The sequence below is a fragment of the Mangifera indica genome, chromosome 12, assembly GCF_011075055.1.
Source record: "Mangifera indica cultivar Alphonso chromosome 12, CATAS_Mindica_2.1, whole genome shotgun sequence".
Lineage (NCBI taxonomy): Eukaryota > Viridiplantae > Streptophyta > Magnoliopsida > Sapindales > Anacardiaceae > Mangifera > Mangifera indica.
Window position 1 is genome coordinate 1,738,888 of NC_058148.1, and position 14,549 is coordinate 1,753,436.

Genomic DNA, 14,549 nt, shown 5'->3' on the forward strand with positions numbered 1-14,549 from the left:
ATGACCATGGACCTTATGACACTTGTCTCTGATGTGACCCCATTTGCAACAATAATTGCACTTTGGTCGATTTTCATAGCCATTGCGCTCACCTGGTTTGGAGCTTTCAATGGATATGGTGAATCACGAATCAGAGAATAGAAGAAGCTTTTTGGAACCAAGAAAAGTGGAGATCCGGAGAAACCGAGGCCCACAAACTGATCAAAAGACTATTGAATCGTGAAACCAAGCCTTTGGAATGCGTGAACTATTCTGTAACGTCACCGACGGCGCGTGGAGCAACCAGTGGAGATGGGTCTTCAACAGAATTGACCACCGATGTCTACTGAGTCGATTGGTGGCGACGGTGTAGTTCCACGTGCACTGGAATAGTAGATTAGAGCTTATGTTTCAAGCAGAAAAATGGTCGACGTGTGCAGAAGATTTCAGCGTCAGATGACTGCAAAATCACCACAGATGGACTCGTCGACATCGTCTGAGTTCAACGAAAGAGGCAGTGTCTGTGTAATGTTATCGGAACAGGTGATCGACATCGAAAGATACCAAGCGATTGAGCGGCACGTGTAGGCGCATAAAACGTCAAACGATGATATTGCTTTAACGAATGTGTCGGTGAGAGAATCCTGATCACACTGGTATAGGCACGATCATCGAAAAAATAACGGAAGCACAGTGATCAGAGAAACAGTGGAGAAAGGACTTGGATTCACCGGAAACTAAGTTGAGAACGCCGAAAAAATTTTAAATGTTAGGCTATGATACCATATGAATTAAGAATATTGTTTTTCTTGTTATTTCAGAGTACAAAACATTACAATATATACAGTTTACAGAGAAGATATAACAGGAAATAAATCAAATCAAATCAAATCCCTAAAAATATATTATATCCTAACATGTATTATAATATATGCATCTGTGGTAGGGGTCATCCCAAGATGGTAATTTAGTTAGCAACCCCATAATTATGTGTCCATGTTAAAGGATGGATTGTGCTCTTATTTCTCATGTGCCAAGATATCACTAGCTTGAAGTCTAACTGACATTATGCAATGTGCATGTAATATTTGCAAATTTATTCAACGTTATTTTAGTTCTTTGGATTTGCTTGTGATTGATAGTGTTTAATGAATTGTGTATAGATGGATTTGGGCTTGCACGACTGTATGGGAAGGCCACATGCCTCTGTGTGTGATGACAAGGGCAAAAAATTTTTTTCTTGTTTGATGTTTGATAATTGGTTAAGTATGGATGACATGCATGCCCATGATACACGCTTGTGCAAGGTCAACAGGTTTGAATTTTTGGATAATAATGCGTTTCATAGGGATTTTGAAACGTGCCATTGATAGGTAATGACATACACGCCTGTGTGTGAACAGTAAACACTAATGTATCATGACTTTTAATGAAAATAGAAAAATCTGGACTGTTTGGTTAAGCATTCTTATCATACTTCTTCATAGAAAACAAAGAGAAAAAAAGGTTTTGTGAGTTTTGAGACTTGGGAATACGAAGGATCATCGTTGGAAGTCATCAACGCCATATGAAGACAAGAAAATCACCAGAGGGAAGGTAAGTAGCATGGATTACTTATTGTTTTTCCATTTATTGAGTTCAATATTTAAGCCATAAGATAATTAAAGTAAAGCCAAACGACTATTTCCCACCCAAGGTTTGATGTTTTCTCAAATATCCCCCTTTTAACTATGAAAACACCAAACACCCATCCATGGTCGGTTAAATTTAACAGAACCCTAACGCCTGAAAATTTTATTTCTTTTTGCCCCCCTAAACTTTAAAAACTAAAATTTTCCTCCAGCCTAAGTTTTAAAAAATAACAGTTTCACCCTAGGGTTTCGTTTTGAAATCTCCGGCTCTATTACCGACGGCCTCTCCCTCCCGAAGCATCCTCTCCTTCTGGCGATCTCTTTCCTCCCATTTAGAGGCCCGATCGATGTCGGAGACTCCTTGGGCAACGACGCATCTTCGTCTGGGAAAACGAAGAACTTCGTTTTCCCCGACTTCATCTTCATCTCCCAAGGCGTCTCCGACATTTATCAGACCTCCAAATGGGAGAAAAGAGATGACCAGAAGGAGAGGATGCTTCGAGAGGGAGAGGCCGTCAACAATGGAGCCGGAGATGTCGTCAGAGATTTCAAAACGAAACCCTAGGGTGAAACTGTCATTTTTTAAAACTTAGGCTGGGGAAAAATTTTAGTTTTCAAAGTTTAGGGGGACAAAAAGAGATTATATTTTAGTTTATTTTTTAATATTATAGAGAAAATGATGATTTTACCCTTACTACCGTTAATTTTAACTGCTCATAGGTGAGTATTTGGTGTTTTCATAGTTAAAGAGGGGATATTTGAGAAAATATCAAACCTTGGGTGGGAAACAATCGTTTGACAAGTAAATATGTATAAATATATGTGTGTATATGTTGATTATGAATTTGTTATGTTGCGATATTAATGCTAATCTATTACACTTCTATGAATGTTTATATATGAAAATTCAAAGAAGTTTGATGTTATCTTGGGTTATATCATAAGTGAGGATTTAAGGTGAAGAATATTTGTGTGTTATGCATTTTGTAAGGTGGAAATATATGATATAAGTTAGTTAATAATAACTACTTCCATAACGTGACTTTAAAGGCAATATGTAATTGGAATTGAGCAATTGTCTATTTTATTGATATAGAGGTTGTGATTTGTTATTCTTGATGCGTTATGACATGTAAAAAGGATTTAACACTCATAATGCATGATTGGTGCATGGCATTTTGTGAAAGGGAGGTCGAAAATTGATATAGAGATTGAAAACAAAATTCTGAAATCTTGTGACACATACCTGTGTGTCTAAGACACATGCTCGTGTGTTTAGGACATATGCCTATGTGCTTTAGGAAAATTTCTCTCCGTATTAATTAAAGTCATAAGAATGTAGAATTGAGAATGGACATATGCCTGTATGGTATAGGACACATGGTCATGTGCCCTGTCTTAAGGATACACCTCTGTGTGCCTAGTTGCATGCCTGGATAGATAAAGTAATACACCCTTGTGTGTTTTTAGGAAAATTTGGAAATAACGGCATGTGAAGTACATAAAGAGTTTATCAAGTTCCGATATGAGTATATGAGTTTAGAAATTACTAGTTTACCTTCATAAAGGAGAATTATGAGAAAATATGATATAAGACCTTAATGAAGGTGATATGAGAAGGAAAATGGATAAATGTTTTGGACTATGTGGAAGATGACATAGAGGGTTAATTAGGTGTTTTCGACTATGTAAACGATGACATAGACCTTGACCAAAGCAGTTTTGAGTCGAAACATATGATGTAATATATGATTCTTACCACCAAGCTATGTGTGATCTGTGTGTGTTCCACCACGCTGTGTGTGGTATGTATATTCTACCAAGCTATGTGTAATATGAATTCATTACCAAGTTATGTGCAATGTAACTTGTCATTGAGCTATGTGTAGTGTGATGTATCATTAAGCTGTGTATATTGACATGTTTGGAAATACCAAAGCAACTGTACAAATTATGCTTCACTAGATGTGGCAAAATAAATACATAGTTTATATACTAAGTTGGGTGGACATACAAAAAATATATGGTGTTTCATTATATTACATATGTAATTGAGTAACAATATAGTGACAACACTTAACTCTTCCATTAAAGGTTTTATGCCCTTGAAGAATCTCCAGGGCAACTATAAGAGGATTTTGGTTAAGATCTAAATAAATCATGCCCTGGAAAACATATGCAGTGTAATCGTTAGAACATGAAGCAAAAAGTGGGTATGATTGGTGAAAGGCAATATTTGTAATATCTTTCCTATTGCTACGATTTTGTAAAAGAAACTAAACCCTAGATTATGAGATTGAGTCGGAGATGAGAGAAAGCAAATGAAAAAGGGGGAGAATTCTAGAAGAGTAAAGAAAAAATGGTTTTATTAAAATGAAGAGCTTAACAACAATCCAAATGTTTTCACCGGTTTTTATAGTCAAAAAGCAAAATTACACTTTGCCTCTTGGCCATTTACAAAAGAGCAGCAAAGCATAGAAATATTACAAATTAGCAACAAGGGATAGACATATTACAGAAATAACACTTTCACCCTTACATAGTAACATCCTCCTTTAAACTCAACTTTCTCTTCTTTACAACAATACTCTAACATCCCCTGTAAACTTGACTTTCTTCAAACTTCAACAATTCTTTAGTGGTAGGCAGTGTAACAGATGACATCTTTCAACTTGTACAATGATAATTCCTTTCCTTTCTTTTTTTTGTTTCCTTTTTTTCTCATTTTTTTCTTTTCTTTTCTTTTCTCTTTTTTTTTTTCATTTTTTCTTCTCTTTTTTTTTTTTTTCATCTTATCCTTTTCTTTTCTTTTTTTTTTGTGTTTTTTTTTTTAAAGATTGAAGAATTAGAAAGATATACCTTAATCATGACATGAGATTGCATTTCTGATTACCTAATGCATTCTAGAAATTTAAGAAACAACACAGCAAAAGGTTAAACAAGCAAATCACATATGGAGAAGGTAAACTTCAGTAGTTCTTTGAATGGCAACATTTATGTCGTAAAGAGTCACTTGTACTTGTAAGGTTGCATTAGTAACAAAACATTTAACAACAAAAAATAAAATAAAAAATTAGTAGGTAAGATCACATATTAGTATTACGCTACAACCCAAGATTTGGTCATTGCAATAGCACTAGATGGTAGTGTTACCTCACTATGAAATCTCTTGATTTTGCACTACCTACATTAGGAGAAATTGTGTACAATAGCCAATACATGACTAGTAAAGCTCAATATCAGTTCAACCAATTGCTAGGTGAAATTGAACAATGCAATGTTATTTTTCAAAATTATCCGAGACATTAGAAAAGATAACACATGCTTCAATACCAAGATTCATAACCTAATACATGCTTTAGATGTTACACTAATGAACACTCTAAACCAAATACCATTCAAAAAAAATATTGTTCATCTACTGATCTCAACAATTAGGTGAGTCTACAAATCTTTATTAGAAACAAAACAAAAACAAAAACAATAAAGAGAAGAGAAAGCAAGCAGGATGTCTGAGAGAAAACAATTACATTCAAACTAAATCAGATACCACAATAAAATTCAGATTCAGTGAGCACCATTTTGAAACAAACACTAGATAACAATTTCATACTCAAATAGGATCATTTAGAGACAAACAACTAGATAATCATATATGCAAAGACTAATTTTAGATTCACAAGTATAGCCAATTTCATTCAGATACCACTTGTAGACTCAAAGTATAGACAAACTATTAAATGTAAGATACATATATGTAGAGGTAACTAGTTAACAGATGTAGCAATATCATAAAAAAAAACTCATTGTCAGAGACAAGCCTGCAGATAACCACATATTTAGATACAGATTATTGGGGACACAAACACACAAATAACATAGAAATTTCACAAACTGCCACAAATTTAGTCAGCCAACAAACAATTATCCAATTTTAATAGCACAACACACATTTAAGTTAGATCGAAGTCTTTCAAATTCTTAGGTAGGCAGAACCTTTGTTAAAATGTCAGCTTTTTGATACTCAGTTGGGACATATTGTATGACAATTTTTTGCATTTACTTGGTCTCGTATATAATGCGCATCAATTTCAATGTGTTTAATTCTAGCATGAAACACTAGATTAAAAGATAAAGCATTTGCACTCTGATTATCATACGAAATGATAGGTAGAGTGAGAAAGTTTAGACCAAGTTCTGTGAACAGAGTCCTAATCCAAGCCATTTTAGTGGCTATGTGTGAGTACTCTGTATTCAACCTCTGTAGAGGACAAAGCTACTACTTTCTGCTTCTTAGAGCACCATTGAACCAAATTGGTGCCAAGAAATAGACAATAACCAGTGGTAGGTCTCCTATCATGCACGCTGCTGGGCCAATCAAAGTCTAAGTAGCACTCTAATTAGAGATTTGAATGTGTGTGAAAAAATAGTTATAGTTTAGAATGCCTTTGATATATCTTAACACTCCTCTGCAGGTTTTCCATTGTGAGTGAGTAGGAGTCTTAAGAAACTAAGTTTATTGACAGAATAAGATATGTCAAGTCTAATTAAGGTTAAATATTAAAGGGCTCATATTAGGGTTTTGTAAAGTGCAAGTTGTTCAAATGGTTCAATATTTTTCAGGAAACAATTTAGTGTTTGTGGTTATGGGAGTGATACAGGGTTTATAGTCCTGCATATTAGCCTTAACTAGAATATCCCTGACATACTTAGTTTGACACAAATGTAGACCAGTAAAGGATCTAGTAACTTCAAACCCAAGGAAGAAATGGAAAGATCCTAGGCCTTTCAAGACAAATTGACAATTTAACTGAAATATAATTTTCTCAACAAGAGGAGTGTTATTTCCAATTAATAGGATATCATCAACATATACCAAAACATAAACAATAACTTGATCAGACTTGTATATAAAGAGGCTAGTGTCAACTACAGAAGGGACAAAGCCCCAGGTTAACAAAGCAGGCTTTAGTTTCTCAAACCAAACCCTGGGAGCTTGCTTAAGACCTAATAAGGCCTTGTTCAGCTTGCAAACAAGTTTAATGTTTGAGGTGTTGCTAAAAAAGCCTTCAGATTGGTTCATATAGACTGTTTCAGACAAATCCTCATTTAAAAAGGCATTATTGACATTGATCTGTCTAATATCCCAATTATAGCTCACTGCCACACTCAAAATAACTCTAATAGTTGCAAACTTAACAACTAGACTAAATGTTTTAAAGTAGTCCATTCCAAGGGTCTGTTGAAACCCCTTAGCAACAAATCTAGCCTTATACCTTTGAACAGTCCCATCTGGATTATGTTTAACTCTAAAGACCCACTTATAGCCAACTATATGCGTATTGTTTGACCAAGGAACAAGAGTCCAAGTGTTGTTCGACACAAGGGCATCATATTCAAACTGTCGACTCAATGAGTCATTATACTCTTATTTTGATACTAACAAACTAATATGTCCCTAAGCATATTAACTAATGATTTTACTTGAGTGTGAGTTTAGATTGCAAGAATTTATCTAATGCACTTGAAGAAGTTTGATGGAAATGAAAACAAGGTTCAAGTGAAGAATTCTTGAAGATTTAAAGAAAAACTCAAGTTTAGATAGATATATTTGTAATTTGGAACATTTGTTTTGATTAAAATATTTATTTGCATGTGATAGCCCACTTGAAAACTTATTCTCATATCTTTCACATTTTGGATTAAAATGTTGTTTTTCAAACTTATTGGGTTAAACCAATTTTTTCACTAAAATTTATTAATTCATTTAAAATGATGAAGTTTTGTGAACTACATTTTCAAATCTTAAAATTGGTTTTGAAAGAATTTTCAAAAATGGGTTAAATTATCACTTTTTAAAGTTTTAGGGGTCAAATTATAGTTTTTGAAAATTTAAGGAGTAAAATGTAATAAAATTTGATCGATCAAATTTTACCAATCGAATTCTTCGATGACAGCTTCTGAATTATCTAGAAGTCATGCATTTTGGCTTTCAGAAATTTGGTTGACCAAATTAAATCCAATCGATCGAATTTTGGTTTGAACTTTCTAATGGCTAGTGCCACGTAGGCACCACGAGAGTGTCACATCACATCCGGTTGATCGAATTATATCCAATCAATCGAATTTTATGTTTTCTGAAAAATTAAAACGGCTAATTTTTGTATACAACGGTAACTTTCCTCATTTTTTCCTATATAAACCTAATCAAATTCATTCGTAAAGAACTTTCGCCATTAAGAACTTTCGCATATTTGAGAGCAAATTAGTTTTAAACTATTTACTTGTAAATTCTCTTCTCTAATCAAAACCGTTGCTCATACACTTTGAAATTTCATTTGCATTGAGTTGTACTAAACTTAAACTTTCATATACACTCTTTGAGAGAGATTATATTTCAATTTCATACTAAAATTCGTACTATAAAAGAGTGAGGTTCATTCTTGGAGAGATTAGAAAATTTCTTGTGAGAGATTGAGCTTTAACATTTGTTAATGTTAATAGCACCTTGAAAGCTATTTGTTGTGAAGAAAAGCTTGGTTGAGTTTTTGGTCAACCAAGGATTAGTGGAATACTCCAAAGGAGAAAGCTTAAAGGAGTGGACGTAGACCGAATTGAGCCGAACTACTATATATCACGTGTTTGATTTTCTCTTCCCTTTAACTCATATTTTATGTTATATTATTTTTTATTGTATTGATTATTTGAAATATTTTTGTTATTATCATAAATTAGATTAAAAAATAGGCAACATTCATTGATTTGAATAAATTGTTTTAATTCTCTAATTTGGTAAAAATTGTTTTAAATTGTCTAATTCACCCTCCTCATAGGTCATTTCAATTGGTATCAAAGCAAGGTTGCTCATTCTTATAAACTTAACCGTTTAGATCAATGACCATGAACCTAGAAAAATCTCATACCGTTAGTGAAGGATTTGCCCCTAATAAAACGTCATTTTTTGATGACACTAGATACACCTATTGAAAAAATCGTATGTCGATTTTCCTTCAAAGTGATTATGAATTGTGGGATGGAGTGCAAGATGGGCTTTTTGTTTCTATGAATTTTTTCCTATGAAAGAAGTAAATAGAAAACAAATGCACAAAACTAGGGAAGAAGTGACCATTTAAGATAAGAAAAATATTGTCATTAATACTAGAGTTGTTAATGTGTTATATTGTGCATTAAATGAATATAACTTTAACAAAGTACAAGTTTGTACCTCGACTAAAGAAATTTGAGAATTATTGATAGTGTCAAATGAGAGAACTTCACAAGTCAAAGAGACTAAAATTAGCATGCTCATATACTCATACGAGTTATTTAAGATGAATGAAGATGAAACTATTAATGATATGTTTGATAGATTTATTACTATTGTGAATGAATTGAAAAATCTTGGTAAAGTTTATACTATCCAAGAAAATGTCAAGAGACTTCTTAGGTGTTTGCCTCCTTTTTGAGATCCCAAAGTGACGGCAAGGGAGACTTCTAAAGCGTCTAAGAAATAGAAAGCTAAGAAGAAATGAAAACTTTATAAAAAAAGAGGCTTCTAAAGGTGAAAGAGGAGAAAAACAAAGAAGAGAACAAGTTGTGTGCTATGAATGCAAGAAGCCAGGACACATCAAATATGATTGTCCTTTCCTCAAAATTGGTAGATCGAAAAAGAAAACAATGAAGGCTACGTAAGATGATAGCGACGAAAGTGAATTCAAAAAGAAGGATAATGAAATAGCCAACATGTGTTTCATGACAATTACAATAATGAGATAATTAACTCTAACTCATATAATACTTGTGATGATTTAGATGATATAGATGATGAGATAAATGAAAACCCCTCATATGAAAAGTTATATGATACACTTGAAGAGATGAATGAAAAACTTCCTCTTTGTATGTCTAAAAATGCAACTCTTAGAAAAAAAAATTTTTACTTGGAAAAAGGAAATAAGTCTTTAAAGAAAGAAAATGAAACTCTTAACTAAAAAATTTTTAAGTTTAAAAGAAAAGAAAATGAAGAAAACAAGTGTTTCATTTTTTAAAAAGAAAAACAAAAGTTTGAAAATGATCATTGTATAGCTAAAAAGGAAAAAAAAATTATAAAAAGTGAAATTGAAGTTTTAAAAAATGGCGCAAAAAATTTAAGTGAAATAGTTTTAAAATTTAAAAATAGAAAGGATATTCTTGATAAAATGTTGGTGTATAAAGGGGAGTTTTAAACAAAAGAGAACTTGGTTATAAACATTTTATCAAAACAAAATACTTAAAAAATTATTTTGTTAAAACCTCAACTTCAAGTGAATCAAATATAACTTGCAATTATTGTGAAAATAAATGTCATATCTTATCATCTTGCCCAATTCAAAAGAAACATCATATGGGCACTAAGAAAGTGTGGGTTCCTAAGGGAATAAAAACTAACCACTAAGGACCCAACATGATTTGGGTACCTAAGACAAATTCTTGAATCCCCCGTTGTGTTTAGGAACTGAAAAAAAAAAAGGAAGAAAAGCAAATGGTCCTCGATAGTGTTTGCTCAAGACACATGACCGGAGATATTTAACTTTTCTCAACAATAAGCCAAAAAGATAGAGGACATGTCACCGTTGGAGACAATGCGAAAGGTAAAATTATTGACATTAGAAATATTAGTAACAACTTTCATATTATCATTGAAAATGTTCTTTTGGTAGATAGTCTTAAGTATAATCTCTTTAGCATTAGTCAACTATGTGATAAAGGATTTAAAGTTATTTTTTAGCCAAATAGTTGCATTATAGAAAATATGAATGATGGAGAAACAATTTATGTAGGAAATAGAGATGAAAATGTTTACACTATAGATGTAGAAAATGCATTTTATAAAAATCTATGTTTCTCTGCATTGCATGAAAATAGTTGGTTGTGACATAGAAGATTAGGTCATGCTAGATGGACTTGATTTCAAAAATCTCAAAGAAAGAGATTGTCAAAGGTCTTCCAAAAATAGATTTTGTTAAAGATAAAAGTTGTGATGCATGTCAATTTGGCAAACAAATAAAAAATTCGTTTAAAAGTAAAACTCATATTTCCACATCTAGACCTTCACAACTTCCTCATATTGATCTTTTTAATCCTTCAAGAACTGCAAGCCTAAGTGGAAAACATTATGCTTTTGTTATTGTTGATGATTTTTCAAGATTCACTTGGGTACTTTTTCTTGCATCAAAAGATGAAGCCCTCCATGCATTTTCAAAATTTATCAAGAAAATACAAAAAAAAAAAAAAATGCATATTTCTTACATTAGAAGTGATCATAAAGAAGAATTTGAAAATCATTTATTTGAAAGCTTTTGTAATGAGCATGATATTGAACATCAATTCTCTTCTCTTAGAACTCCTCAACAAAATGGTGTTGTTGAAAGAAAGAATAGGACAATTCAAGAGATAGCTAGAACCATGTTAAATGAAAAAACTTTACCTTAATATTTTTGGGCGGAAGTCGTAAACACTGCATGTTATGTTTTAAATCGTGTTTTAATAAGCCATCTTTAGATAAAACTCCATATAAACTTTGGAAAAACAAAAAACCAAATATTAGTTATTTCATAGTTTTTGGATGCAAATGTTTTATTTTGAACATAAAAAAAAAACTTAGAAAAATTTGATTCAAAATCAGACATTGGCATTTTTCTTAGATGTTCATCATTTAGCAAATCATATAGAGTGTTTAACAAAAGGACACTAGTAGACGAGGAAACCATGCATGTCATTTTTTATGATTCTAATCCTTCAATTAGTATGCAAGTTAATATTGATGATAATCAAGTTAAGAATGGAGACCAAACGGAAATTCATAATTCACCAAATGATGTTAAGAATGAAACAAAACAAGAGCCAAAACATGAAAAAGATAAAGATAAAGATCTTCCTAAGGCTTAGAGGTATGCAAATGCTCATTCTAAAGAATTAATTATCGGTGAGAAAAATCAAAGTGTTAAAACTAGATCATCCTTTAATCTTTGTAATAATTTTGCATTTCTTTCACAATTTGAACCAAAAACATTTCATGATGCATTAAATGAGGAGTTTTGGATTTTAGTCATGCAAGAGGAACTAAATCAATTCGAAAGAAATAATGTTTGGAAATTAGTCCCACATTTGGATCAACAATCTGTTATTAACATAAAATAGGTTTTTAGAAACAAAATGGATGAGTCCGGAGTGGTTGTTAAAAATAAAGTTAGATTAGTGGCTCAAGGCTACAACCAAGAAGAGAGAATAGATTTTGAAAAAACTTTTGCACCGATAGCTAGTTTAGAATCCATTACGATGCTTTTGGCGTTTGCATGTTCTAAAAATTTTATTTTATATCAAATGGATGTCAAAAGTGTTTTTTTAAATGGATTTATCATGGAAGAAGTTTATGTTGAACAATCTCCCAGATTTGAAAATCATGATTTTCCAAACCATGTTTTTAAACTTCAAAAAGCTCTTTATGGTTTAAAACAAGCCCCTCGAGCATAGCATGAATATTTGAGTAAAGTCACAATCTGCAAAACCCATGAACGCAAGCAGCTAAGTACTTAAGAAAATAAACATACAACTGGGCTTGAGTCTAAAACTACCAAAAATATTCTACTATAAAGAGATCAATGAACAACATGGCCAAAAGATACCTTAAAATGCTTCAACCTAATTCCATCATGTTTGTCATCTTGATGCCAACTCACAATGGATGACATGTTGTCTGTGCACACAAAAACAGAGCAAAATAAGACAATATCCTTCCATAGAATTTCATATTGGAAAGGAAAGAAAGTGTACTCAGAAGGATAACTACTACACACTAACCAGAGTCGTCTGGTGCTGTAGGACTCTGAACATGTAGAAGTTCCTTGCTTTTTCTTTGGTTTTCTTCATTCCCAAATCCAGTGTATAAAATTAGTACATCTTGTCCCCTAAAAGTTATTGTAGTCGATTTACATCCATGAGTAATATGATTCAGATGGCAAATGACTAAAGAGAAAGGTTAACAGACTAAAAGAGCAGGAAATTAGCTGTACGCAGAACAGCCAATAGAGGAAACTCAGGCACAGGATTCCACATACTGCACAGTTTCACCAATCTCCCAGACTGAGACATTTACCAGACTCAATCTCCCAAATATACGCAGTCCCATTAGTAAAGCCTTTGCAAATTATAAGAAAATATAAGATCCACATTCTTCAACAACTTTAGCTTATTGATTCTAAAATAAAGTAAGTATTTCAGATGAACATGCACACCTGAAGCAATCAACTGCCCTGAAGCATCACTAGAAATTGACAAAACTGCACCCTTATGACCTTTATACTCAAGGTAGCAAGTCGAAGGATAAGGCTTCAGATCCTTTCGACTTGGCAGCTTGGGCTTTAAAGATTCAGGATCAATATTGATCTGAAACACAGATTTCAAATATATGAAACTAGAAAGGATTAATTTGAAGATCTTGCAACAAAGCTATTAAAGTTAATAATATTTAGGAACATAAAGTAACTACAACTTACCCACTTCTTCCGAACTCTTGATCACAAGTACAGGGCCATACAATGTTTAAAGGAGTCCTTAACAGCATTCTCATTCGCAGGAATGCTTCTAAATGATGTGAATCTATGCAGATCAAATTCATTTTAGCAAGCTAGAATCAAATAAAAATAAATAAACGCTTTCAGCTACATTGTATATTACCGTTTGGTACAACTTTGTGCACAAATAATGATGTATCATTATGTGACTGAGTATTGTTTTATCTTTAATTTTTTACTATCTAATCATATAATGAAATATTGTTGTTTATACACAAAATTGTGTACAAAAATTGTGCACATCACTACTCTTAAAATATATATGTTATTACAACATTGACCCCTCTAAGTTTTATGTCTGGATTCACCACTGTCTTCATCATACATCAACTGATAGGAGTTAATTTTTTCTTGTGTTGGAATGTACTCAAGAGGAGGGTTGTATCATTCTCCTGCGGGTCACCAAAATACGAGTTCTAACACACAGCAATCCCTTCAGAAGTTTTGTGTTTCTCCAGTATCAATGACAGGTGAATAAACAAACTTAGAATTGCAAAATAAACAAATGAAAGACATTATACAGTAGAAATGTACAGGATAATCAGACTCGCAGCCAGACTCAGAATCGGAACCAATTTATGATTCTTGTTGTGCTTGTTTCTTCTTTTGAGGTTCTTTTTCTTCTTCGTTTTGAACTTTCTTCGCGGCCTTCTTGTTCGACACTTCTTCTTCGTTATGGCATCCCTGTCTTCTTTGTCTTTTTTTATTCAATTTAGTTTTCCTCAGCTTCTCTTTCTTCTTTAGTGAGTCTGCTCCAACAGAGGTCTTTTCACCTTCTTTCATTGTGCTTCTGCGACTAAAATTTGAAAAGAAGGCAGCAGAAGAAGAAAGGGAAAGAAGAACAGAGGGCATAGTTAGGGTTTAAGGCTGTGAGATACCGGGACAATGGATTGTTTCACAGTTTAAGTGGACTGGGTTGGCAAGTAAGCTAACATCTCTTATTGGGCTTTTATCTGGGCCTGGCCCTCGCATGATGAAAAATTTATCTTGAGGGTTAAATATACCCATAATGATGGTCGAGTCAAGCCAAATCGAATCTGAAGGAGAATCAGGTAGAACTCAGTTTGAATCTAAAACATCCAAATTAAGATAAAGTTTGATTCGCTCAAATGGAGTTGAGTTCATTGGAGAAGTTGTTGAAACAAAAAAAAGGTAGTTATTAACTATAAAAAGGAAGAAAAATTGTTAAAGAAAATATTAAAAAAAGAGAAAATTTATCAAATAAAATGAAAAGTCATCACAAAAGATTAAAAGTTTTCAAAAAATATAAAAATATTAACAAATTTTAGTAACTCAATTGAATCGAATTGACTTGATTCAATTTTAA

The 14,549-nt window shown here is 32.7% G+C and overlaps 1 long non-coding RNA gene across 2 annotated transcripts; it reads right to left on the minus strand.

The window, feature by feature from the left end:
* Positions 1–11,652: 11,652 nt before the first annotated feature.
* Positions 11,653–14,129, minus strand: LOC123192641. Of its 2 annotated transcripts, XR_006496910.1 has the most exons (5): positions 13,145–14,129; positions 12,884–13,034; positions 12,450–12,786; positions 12,275–12,345; positions 11,653–12,148 (listed from the first exon to the last, which is right to left on the minus strand). It is a non-coding gene; the product is annotated as an uncharacterized LOC123192641 (long non-coding RNA). The 2 variants fall into 2 exon arrangements; XR_006496909.1 differs by having other exon boundaries at positions 11,653–12,345.
* Positions 14,130–14,549: the final 420 nt, after the last annotated feature.